The sequence below is a fragment of the Argiope bruennichi genome, chromosome 10 (genome assembly GCF_947563725.1).
Source record: "Argiope bruennichi chromosome 10, qqArgBrue1.1, whole genome shotgun sequence".
In the NCBI taxonomy this organism is placed as follows: domain Eukaryota; kingdom Metazoa; phylum Arthropoda; class Arachnida; order Araneae; family Araneidae; genus Argiope; species Argiope bruennichi.
This window is the reverse complement of record NC_079160.1, coordinates 86,199,569-86,211,701: the sequence shown is the minus strand read 5'-3', so window position 1 is coordinate 86,211,701 and position 12,133 is coordinate 86,199,569. Positions and strand designations below refer to the sequence as shown.

Here is a 12,133-nt window from a genome sequence, read left to right as displayed (position 1 = left end):
TTTTTTTTCTGTCATTTAAAAATATTAAATTAATACGAAAATAAGTTGATGGCAAACACCAATATTAAAATTAACATTTCATTTTTTAACTATTATTCATCATATTTTTTTAATGAATTATGCTGAAGTTTCTTAAAATAATTTTTTAACATACGCAGAAAATTATTAAATGAATTCTCTTTAAATCATTCAAGAATAGAAATCAATAATTAATCAGGATAACGGAGAAAAATTGCATTTTTAATTTTTAAAAGTTGCATTTGTTTGACTCCAGATTTTGAAAGATGCCAGAAGCTGACTACAGTAAACTCCCGATTATCCGCGCCTGCCGCACTAAGTGTTTGTTTTTGCTTCCAAGCAAAGAGAAAATGCTTCCAAAGCAAGAAGCAAACATAAATGACTGATTTCTTCAAAAAGGTGTAGTTTTACAGCTATGCTTTTGTAATTACATAATACATTATAGTATTAAAATAGTACATATGTATTAATTTTTCTGTGTATCCTTGACGCCTCTCGTAAGTACAAAGCACTTTTCTATTTTCATTAACAAAATGCATTTTAGGTTATTTTTGATTGATATACTAAAATATTAAGCGTTAGTTAAACATTTTCTGCTGTTTATTTTACGTTTCATTGTACATAAAACGATTTTTCAAAGTTGGAATGACTGTTTTCTCTTTTGCTATACCCGTTTTTAGCTTTTTTCGGATTATCCGCGATTTTTGTTATCCGCGGCGGCCGCGTCACCCAATTCCGCGGATAATCGGGAGTGTACTGTATCTCCAAAAAAATTCAGCAACAACAACAATAACAAAAAAAGAAGCAAAACAAAACAAAAACCGCCAATATCTTGTGAGGAGTAACGGAAATGTTCACAGGCAGGAAACAAAAATACGCAGATGTGTTCAAAGTCATCCCCTAGGCTTAAGGTCAAGGGGGGATCAATGTCACACCCTTCTTTTCGTGAGGAATAATTCTTTTTTTCTTCTTTATTTTATGATAACAGAGAATTGTTAACTTCCGAGTCAAATCTTCATACAAAATAGTTTGGCTGTTTGGTCCATAAAAAAGCATTTGGATCATCATCTTGGTACGCCATATTTCACTTGGTTAATAATAATATTCGGATCGTATTATATTGCTAATCATGTTGCAATTTATTTAGAACAAGTGCTTTTGATATATTGGCACCTTAAAAAGTTTTCGAATACTATTGCTTTTGAAATGATTTATTCATCTTTTTTTTTTTTTTTTTTTGTCGTTTTATTTTGCATTTCTCGTTGTACTTATTTTCCCTAAGTTCGCTTCTCTCTTGTCATTTTTATTCGGTTTCTTTCTTTCACCTTTAATTTTTTATTTGGAGTAAAGAAAAAATGATGCGAGAATTAGCCTGCAGTGAAAAAAAAAAAAAATGTCACTAACTCAGCAATGAAATATATATTTTGTGGCCCCCTAGGTCACGAGTCATGAGTCTCCAACCGTGACCTCCGACTCTATACGGCATTTTTTTTTTTTTTTTTTTTTTTTTTTGCGAATTATTCATTTAGAGTTATGAAATTTTTTATGCATTTGTATTAAAATATAAATACGTCAAATTTCTTTTTAAAAAAAACTTTTTAAGACGAAATATTATTTTTTTAAATTAAAAGATGTATATATTTTTTTAAAATTTCGAAATATTCCAGACAAATTCAAATTTTAATTTTTTTTTCAAGACATTTTTTCCTTATTTTCCAATATAAATTTATTTGGAATAAAACAGTGAATGATTTTGCAATTTCAATTAAATGCTAATTTTTTAGAAATATTTTTATGCACATCTACTGAATTTTCACAAAAATTTTGTTCTTTCGGAATTAAAATTGACTTTAACTATCTAAAAAAACTGGAAATATAAAATGTATACCCTTTGATCTAAATCTTTATTATAGATTTCATTTAATTTCTTCAAAAATTAAGACACCCGGAACATTTCAAAGATATTTAAATCTAATTGCAATATCATTTTGAGCAAAATCATTAAAATGTACTTTTTTTTTTTCTCTCTAGGCCTTTGAAATATTCATTTTATTGAACATTATATCTTTATAACACTGTTTTAGTTTAATATAAATATATAAGGAAACGTTAAAAATAAAATTTCGTGTTTTCTGTCCATTTTTGAATTATTTCAAAGTCCACTGTCCCCTTAAATAGAGGGCAAGCAAGCATGGACTGATTTTCATTCCTGTGACATACACCACAGTTTTTATTTTTTAATTCATTGAAAAAAATTTGAAATAATTCTAGCATTTTAAAATGAATTATAAATTGTCTGCCTTTTACTCTTTACGAGTTTGCCTCTCAGATTAAAATATAAATCGCACTCTTTGGCCAACTCAATAGACCGAAACCATTTATTAGTCTTCTTAACCTTAATATGAGTGGCTGTTTCTTTGTCTAATAATTGGAATAATTTATCTAATACTATCAACTATTTTAAGTTTTCGAAATCTGGTCTCTCAATTTTAAATAATAATCGAAACTCAATTATTCAAACGAAAAGATTGAACGAGTGTTTCGTTTTGCCTGTATACATTTCAGAAATTCTCTAAGCAGGCTTCGGCGGGGTTGAGCACAAATTCCCACATTATAATGGATTGGCTTTCCTCATTTTGATTTTAAGAGAAAATTCTTGAATCACTTTTTGTTTAGTTTCCAATAAATTGTAATCTGGTGGGAAATACATGCTAATTTGCAATGCAAGGGGTGAGAGAGATTTTCTGTTCCAAAACGAATCAAGAACTGTTTAAGGAATAGTATGAATCAACCGCACTTAAATGGTCTGTCACTTATTTAAATATTTAAAATGACATAATACAGGAATTAGAGAGTAAAATATTTATAGATAAATTCTCCCAGTTGAAGGCAAGAAAAATCCTCCCCCCAATCGTTTTTTAGTTTTCAGTTCTTTTATTCTATTTCAAAAATATCATTTTAATTTTACTTTCTATGTATGGAAGCATATTTTAGCAGCTGCGTGTTCGAATAGAAGAAACTTTTGAACTTTGATTTATTCCCTCCCTGGAGGCATAATTTATGTACAAACAAAAAGTGGTCAGAAACACGACAATCTAAATGGCGAAACAAGAGCAGAAGAGACCGAAATTTTCCATTCAGTGGTTTTTACAATGAGATTTTGATAGAGATTTCTTTGACACGAATCATTAAAAGAATGTTGCTGACATTAAAGATTTTTATCTCTTCATTCAGAGCCTGAGAAACCGTTGAGACAGCAGTTTTGTGGAGCGCATGTAATATTAATTAAATAAAAAAGTAGGATTTCAATCAGGAAATAAAAAAATACATTTTAGCATATGGGGTAAATTAAGATAAAAATGAGAAAATTGATTAATAAATATCATTCATATATATTTGTGCGTCCTCAAAAATTTATTTTTTGCTTTTATTATCATTATAATTTCTATCATATTGATTTAATTTTATTTTTTTTTTACCAGAAAATATGCTAATAGACTGAATGTAGGACACCAATATATTTTATAGTATACTACTGTTTATATATTATATTAGAATTCGCTATTTTCTTTTACAGTCTATAATACAGAATTACGATAAATTACATTATTAATGAGGGGGGGGAAGAAAAGATTGTTTTACAAGTGATCAAAGACAACAAATTTGTTCTTTCAATAACTTAGAAAGAAAAAAAAAAGAAAAAAAAGGAAGATAGACTGACATTTTTGGTTTTTGGGCCAAGTAACATTTTAAAATGGTAATTGAGATTTTAATTAATCTTCATTTAAATTTCTAACAATTACCTATTTTATTAAATACTAGCTGGTACCCGGCATGTTGCTACCGCTGAAGAAATAATTTTGAAACATCGTTTGAAATTTGAAATACTATCTTGTTTAATTAGGAATTATAGAAAGAATGATATTTATTTTCTTTTTGACAATGAATAAATTGAAATTTGAAATAGCTATCTTGTTTAATTAGGAATTATAGAAAGAATGATATTTATTTTCTTGTTGACAATGAATAAATTAATTGAAATTGAAGGATATGTAAAGGATAAGTATAAATATTATAATAATTATTATTATTATTATTATTATTTTACTTTGGGTTTAGTGTTTTAGAGTAGGAAATACTTTTTTATTTTTCCGTCTTCAGCAAAAAAAAAAAAAAAAAAAAAAAAATTCTTGGTTGTCTGATCCGTGAGCATCCAACATAGAACTGGCCATGTGAAAAACATAGATTTTCTAAATTCAATTCGCACACTTGAAGTGATTGACATTGCGTCTTGTTGATGGTCATCTAGAACGCAAGTCAAATGAGGAATTACAATCGTTTGACATCAAAAAGCATGTCGTTGTTAACAATGGCAATGTGTGGAATGAGCACATCTTCACCAACCGACTTTCCGTTAAGAATAGTTGCTTCGATTCTTGCCACATGTTGGTCTTCTCATTCTGATGCGTATGATCTGGTAGCACATAAACGTTGTCTTTCGATTCTTGCCACATGTTGGTCTTCTCATTCTGATGCGTATGATCTGGTAGCACATAAACGTTGTCTTTCGATTCTTGCCGCATGTTGGTCTTCTCATTCTGATGCGTATGATCTGGTAGCACATAAACGTTGTCTTTCGATTCTTGCCACATGTTGGTCTTCTCATTCTGATGCGTATGATCTGGTAGCACATAAACGTTGTCTTTCGATTCTTGCCACATGTTGGTCTTCTCATTCTGATGCGTATGATCTGGTAGCACATAAACGTTGTCTTTCGATTCTTGCCGCATGTTGATTTTGAGATTTTGAAGCACGTTTATTTGCAATTCGTTAACGATCTGCTTCATTGCTCGCTTGGATAGTCAACATAACAACTTAACTCCTTTACATTATTGTTACATATATTTCTCTCGTCGAAGAAAAATATAACTAGATAATTATACTAAGAAATAAAAACAAAAGTGAAAATATCCAAGAAAAAAAAGCAATTTTGACATCAATTAAATCAAGAAGTGGGCGAATGACAGATGTGATTAAACAATAAAGTATTTCTTATATTTTAAAGAAAATGAAAAAGGAATTGTTACAAATTAACATGGTGGTGTCCTAGCATAGGGGTTGTGCGTCTTCCTCGTGATCTAGGCATCCTGGGTTCGAGTCCCGGTTCGGGAATGGCTGTTCTTCATCTGTTCTCTCTGTGAGATGTGTGAATGTGCTCCCCTGTAAAAAAGGGTTGTGCAAGCGATTGTGATGCGTGAGAAGCCAAGACGTACTCTTGGCCCTAGTTGGCGCTACTAAAAACAAGAGACGCTCCCTTGGCTTAAAAATCGCTTTCGTCAACAAGCTTGTCCATGGTAATTACCATTAGAAACAAAAACAACAAAGTAATATTGATAGAAGTGATTAAAAATTAAATAGCTTTTCAAAATTTATATTTACAACACGAAACATTAATTTTTTTTAAAAATTTAGGATCTAAAAATAATTTTTATGCTATAATATGTCCCGAAATAGGCAGAAAAACGTTATTTTTTTTTACCGCTATCACACAACTTTTTGTAAACTATTGATATTGAAAAAAATGAATTCAAATTAAATAGCCATTCGTAATTTAACTTTATGACACTATATATATATATATTAATTTTAGGATGATATAAAAATAATTCTTGTGCTACGATAGCTCCCGAACTAGGCAGGAAAACGTAAAACTTTTTACCGCCATTTCACTCTTTTGTAATCACTGATATTAAAAAAACATTGATTAAAATTAAATACCCATTCGAAATTTAAATTTATGTCACTGAAAAATTATTTTTTTAAATTTTAAAGATAATATGAAAATAATTTTTTAAAAGCCAAAAAAAAAAAAAAAAATTTTCTACCGCCATTCCGTCCTTTTTGGGAACCATAATAACTTTTAAATGGCGGGTAAATTCCAAGAAACGCTTTCTGAAACAGGCATTCAACAGGCGAACCTCATGTATAAATAGATTTATCGATTTTCTCTTCGTGGAACTCGAGATTTCTCAATCATTATAAAAGCAGCTTTGAAGGCACGTGGACAGTCGACCACGCAGTTTAACTGCGCAGACGACCCCTGGATGTTTTGAACACGTGTCCCTGCACCCGGGGGAGTGGAATCAGACCGGGGATTCCGAGAAAAAGCTCTCTTCTCTGAATTCGGAGAAGCAGGAAGGAGTAAACACCTACGCGATGGTCGATTTTCACTTAAGCGACTTGTTTTTTTTTAATACATGCTTTTTTATTCCATGTTTCCCCGTTTCCTTAAAAAATTAGGTAATATAAATTAACAAGTAATTAACAGTTGCTAAACTGCTCATAATTTTACACAGAGATAATAAAATATAAAAAGCACATAAAATGTTTAAAAATTATATATATATATATACACAGTACACTCCCGAGTATCCGGTTCGCGATTATCCGGCCTAGTTTCCTGATATCGTAATTAAATGAGGAAAGCAAGACCACTATTTAAGTCATCTATCAAGGACTTTTTCAAAACCTAAAAACTGTAAATTTTGACTCTTATCTTAGGGTTACCTTTTCATATCTGTGTAATCATTTATCAGTGAAAAATAAAATTAGTTTCAACACATTTTCTTAAGAATCGTACCTACGATTTACGTTATTGTTTTGTTTATGTTTCCTGCATTTAAGTTGGGCATTACAGAATTTATGTGAAAATGTGAACAGTTTATATCTTTTAACTTATCTTTTCTCTAATAAATTCTTGAATTGTGTAGTGCAGTATCTAAACAAATATAAACAACCAGTACAGAGCTTTCTCTTGAACTCGACACGTTACCGGCAACTGCTTCTATGATTCACGGGGCCGCTATTGCGTTCACAGTGAGGTAAACGGAACACTTGTTACTCAATAAGAAGTGAGAATAAGCGTATTATAACAGTGTGTTTTGGTATAAAAACTTTGTCTTCTGGTATTGGTGGATAAAGAAATGAGCTCATGGAACTCCGGCCTATCCTTCCGCCACATTAGGCCGAATACTCGGGAGTGTACTGTACTTTCATTACTAATATATTTATTCGAGGTTGAGGCTGTGCTAGCATTTTTGTTTTTAATCTTTTACAAATTTCATTTACAGATATACCACTTGCTGAGGAACACTTATTCTAAATCTAACTAGAATGGTGTTCAAAACAAAACTCACCTGCGAGATATTCCTTACGAATCTGCGTGTGCTCCCCTGAACTTTCTTGGTGGCAGTAAAGAGCCTGGGCCCAGCTGGCTATAGTAGTCTTCAGCGTGATAACTTGTATAATATCCAGGTGGCTCTTCGCTATGTACTCACGCGTTATTTCCAAAGATGTGGGGGTCACTCGTCTTGGAGGCAGCGCCTGGTGGCTGATTCGGCTCTATTTCCCTTACAACAAAGGGCTGGGTCAATGACACTTCATTCTTTAGTATATCCTCATCTCCTGATGAGTTCTCAGACATGCTCTTCCACTCTGATCCTTCGAAAGATCAGTTCGGGCATAGATCGGGCCATCGATTTTCTTCGTTAGCATCTTCGCCGACTCCTTCCTCTTTTTTGGTGACGAAAGCAGATCCTCCCTTTCCTACAAAAGACGGAGGATTGTGCGGAATTGTGTTATTGACAAACTACGAGGTGATCAAGAAATAACAGGATGTTTTCGGAACCCTGTAGCGTGTTGTGTACTGGACGAAATGTAACAAAATTTGGCCACTATACACATTAAAGTAGGCGGTTTCGATTTGTCAAAGAAAAAAAAAGTACCAAAAAACGTCGATAGGGGGTATCCTAGCCCTGCAAGCGCATAATGTGTGAAAAAAAAAAAAAAGAATATATAACTGCCAATGAAAACAGTAAATAACAACACACTAAATAACAATGAAAAACGTTTATTATAGCAACTTACAATTTTGGCTCAAGGTGATGCTCCAATAATTGCATGCGATATGCGAGGTTTTGGACGGTTGTTAACAGCATATCGGCATTTATTCGTCTGACATGTAACGTTATTTGATCTTTTAAAGTAGGAACATATCCTTGATACACAACGCATTTCAAGTAACCCCACAACCAGAAATCGTTCTCGGCCTTGTTGCATACCAAGAATTCCTGTTGTTTCAAATCTTTCAACCATTCTTCGTAAGTTAGTTATGGTCATCAGTCCTCTACGTAACTATTTTAACCGCTGGTATTCACGAAGAGCAGCACTGGCATTTTCATCCCGCTGATAAAACAGCTTGACTAATAAGGCGCGTTCACATAGTGACAACGCCATTTACGGGCGAATTCATGCAGAATAACTTGAATTCCCACAACCCTTCCTTTTATCCTCTATATCGTGTCACAAAGTACCCGAATATGCAATGCAAATTACTTAATAAAGTTTTCGGTCGAAGCATCAGAATCTTCCCTACCGGCGTTTTTTGGTACAAATTTTTGTTTTCTTGACAAATCGAAACCGCATGCTTTAATGTGAATGGTGGCCAGATTTTGTTACATTTCGTCCAGTACATAACACGCTACAGAGTTCCGAACACCTTCTGTTATTTCTTGATCACCCTGTAGATTTCATAGACGAAAACGATCCCAATAATTTTTTTTAATCCAAGAAAATGGACAACGACCAAAAGTTAAATTTCACATTCCTATCTAGGACTTTTACGGAACAGATAAATTATAACAAAAAAAGAATACACCCACCCACCAAGTGGAGGGAGTGGTATAATAATATTAATAATAATAAAAGAAACTTACGCTTTACCCTATCTATACCTATGCGAAACTGCACTTTGTAAAAGCAACCACATTATCTCTGAACTTCGACGATAGAGACCACTTTACAATTACTTACATTTCCTTTTTCCTCCCAACAGTAATCCTACTATTATATTACTCACCTTGAAACTCCTATTGAGAAAGGTCCCTTCTGGGGCTGCACGAAGTAAAGACATCCGACTACATAAAACGACCTTTGTTATTTTCTGGGAGATCCCGACATGGATTATATGGAGATTTCATTTTCTATTGACAGGGGATTTCTCTACACAATATGAGAACTGGGGATTCAAGGGGAAATGCACAGGGATGGGAATCCTCGACTAATTTCCCCTCACCCTCCCAACGGCATTCAGTTACAATTCTGGGAACAACAACAACTACAGACAGCAAAAACCTTTATTCTCCCCTATTCCATTAGCTCCTTACCTGAACTGCATTCAGTCGCTAATCCTGTTCAACTCACCTTTCATCTCAAATATTCGAATCTTAAAGCAACACATCTATATTGAACCCATATCAAGACGATACTCGGATGATTTCCCTCAGGTATTATTTAAGACGGTGTATTATTTTCATTTATTTATTTTATTAATTTTGATTGTTAAAAATATTTACAGAGTGGTATGAAGATGCAGATTAATTTTTTGGTAAATTCCCTTTAAAACAATTATGTATACGTATTAGTCGCCTCAGATGACCAGGAATATTGATTATATTTGATTTCAGTTAAATCGTTCAATGCTCATGATTTCGCAAATTGTCTGTCATAAACGCTGTTTTATTTGTCTTATTTAAGTTCTGTTCATTACGTACATGAACCTTTCTAATGGATGCCAGTGTCCTATAATATCATGATGCTGTAATAAATAAATGTTTTCTATTTTATAAATTTTTATCTTATATGCGATTTCTATCTTATAAATTTCATGATGTTTTATTAACTTTTTTTTTATCCCTCTTGTACACTACAGAGATGCTAAACAAGATATTTATTTCTTTAATTTTCAACAATGGAAAGAAAAATCACACAGTCAGATAGTTGATGAAAACGGTTTGAGCTTCAGGGGGGGGGAATGTAATCTGTGGTAATTAAGTGTTAAGAATAATATTTTTTAAAAAATTGCTAAAACTCAGCTAAAATTTGGACGACTATTAAATTGGTTTCATTAAAAATACCATTTTTAAAAGTTCTGAAGCGGTTTTTCATTCATATGCGTTATAATATTTTTGTTAGTTATCGCGAAAAAACACCAAATTACAGCCTAATTTTTAATAAATTAAAATTCTAATTGAATTTTTTTTAAAAAATTACTTTTATACTTCACTTTATATATATGTGCCGAATGTAGTAGATATAGGTCAAACGAGCACCACCACTTTCATTTTTGTTAATTATATCCCTAAAATCCATAAAAATTACAGACATATATAGGCAGCATTAAATCAGTACTTAGCAATTCCCAATATCTGTTTTTTTTTTCAGTTTTTTTTTAGATAGAAAATTATCCTAAAAGATTAAAAAAAAAAAAAAAAGGAATTGATGAAAGAAAATCACACATAAAAATAAATTAATCCTTTGCACTCGGAAAACTAATTCGATACAAAATTATTCATCTAATACAAGGGCTTCTTTATTGTTCCGAAATATACATAATTGTTTCAAGTTGAATTTCTCTGAAAAGTTAACCATTTACACCTTTTTATCATTCTGTAGATATTTTTAACAAACAAAATAGAAAAACAAATAAATAAAACGGCAAAATGATGCACCGTCTTGAATGGTGACCACCATGAGTTGAGGATTGACCATGAGTCACCTCTCTAGTACAAAGGGTTAAATAATCAAATCATACAATAGACTCTGCAAATCAAATATTTAGCCCTCACATCAAACATAACTGTAACAACCAATTTGCCCCTATTAAAAACAAATTCAAAGATTCAACAAAAAAAATTTCATCCCCTAATATTGCATGCTTATACCACAATTTTGCATACAATTATTACGTATTCCTGTCCTATTTGTAAAGCAACTGCTAAATCCAACCTCAAAATTCTTGAGGTTTTATTGAGATAAGATTTGGAAAAAAGTATCCTCAGGCAACTTTGTAATAAAAACTGAAAAAAATCAGAAATGCCATAAAAATTGTAACTTAAATTGATTTCATTAAATATACCAACTAACTTTTACAATACCTAGAATGTAGTATACATGTTACAGTAAGAACCCGAAATCAAAACGCGAATTAAATAGGTAAAACGCGTTCTGACTGACAGCGCTAGGGAGAACTGGTTTTATCTAATTATTTATCCATTATTTTCTCTAGTTATAAATGTATGGTTATTATTTATATTAACTTTAAATTCTACAAGTATTTATACAGTAGACTACATCTATTCAGGATACAAGTTTGATACAAAAGTTTATTATATTCTCTGATTTTAGATCAGAACAGCACCAATAAAAGGAGCTGTAGGAAAACAAGGCGGGTTTGTCCTCTGCTCTTGTAAAAAAAATTGTTCTTCAAAGAGATGTTTCTGTATGAAAAATAGTTCTCTTTGCAATTCTTAGTGTCACAATAATTGCCTAGTCGAAATAAGTAATTTGTAATAACGGTACTTACTATGTTAAACAATATCCAAATGAAGTATTTTTTTTTTTTTTTACTAAGTCTAATTTCACACAATAATTTTGGATAGATACATGCAATACTGTCTAAAAAATCAGTCGAAATTCGAATAAAACGGGTTCTCCCTAGCGCTGTCAGTTAGAACGAGTTTTTCCTGGTTAATTCGGGTTTTCACTGTAACATATATATACAACAGAGGTATCAAAAATTCGAAAAGTGTTCACCAAATCCAAAATAAAAAGTTGCAGAAAACTCTTCTTGTTCAAAATTAAAATACTGCATTTCGAAGTGCTCCAAAGTGATACCGAAAAGCAAAGCCTTTAAACATTAATGCAATGGACAGAATTGTGATTTTCCGGTTTGAGCTTCCCTTCTTTATTTCTGCAGATAGAGCATTTGAATGGATTATTTGTCTTCTTTCCCCAGCCTCCTGCTTTACATCGCTCCCATGCAAAAGTACAAAGGCCACATCAACAATGGAACCCAGGTAGTTGAGTCCCCTTATGCGGATTATACAGCAGTACGACGAATGAGACCACCTGCTAGGGACATAGGCCTCTACTTCTTTATCGGATTCTTTTCATCACCAGACATAATGCATTGTTTGAAATCTGCACAAATTTAGTTGGAATTTGATGGAAAATCTTAGTAAATAAGAATTAATAAAATATGGATAACGCACAGTAC

The 12,133-nt window shown here is 32.0% G+C and overlaps 1 protein-coding gene across 2 annotated transcripts in view; it reads right to left on the bottom strand.

Annotated features, from left to right (window-relative positions):
• The window catches only part of LOC129989433 (gastrula zinc finger protein XlCGF57.1-like), a 38,326-nt gene that overhangs the window by 7,497 nt on the left and 18,696 nt on the right, over positions 1-12,133 (bottom strand). For both annotated transcript variants that reach the window (XR_008785771.1, XR_008785770.1), the window contains exon 3: positions 7,215-7,623. The gene's annotated coding sequence lies outside the window, so the exon portion shown is untranslated. The remainder of the gene's footprint in view (positions 1-7,214; positions 7,624-12,133) is intronic.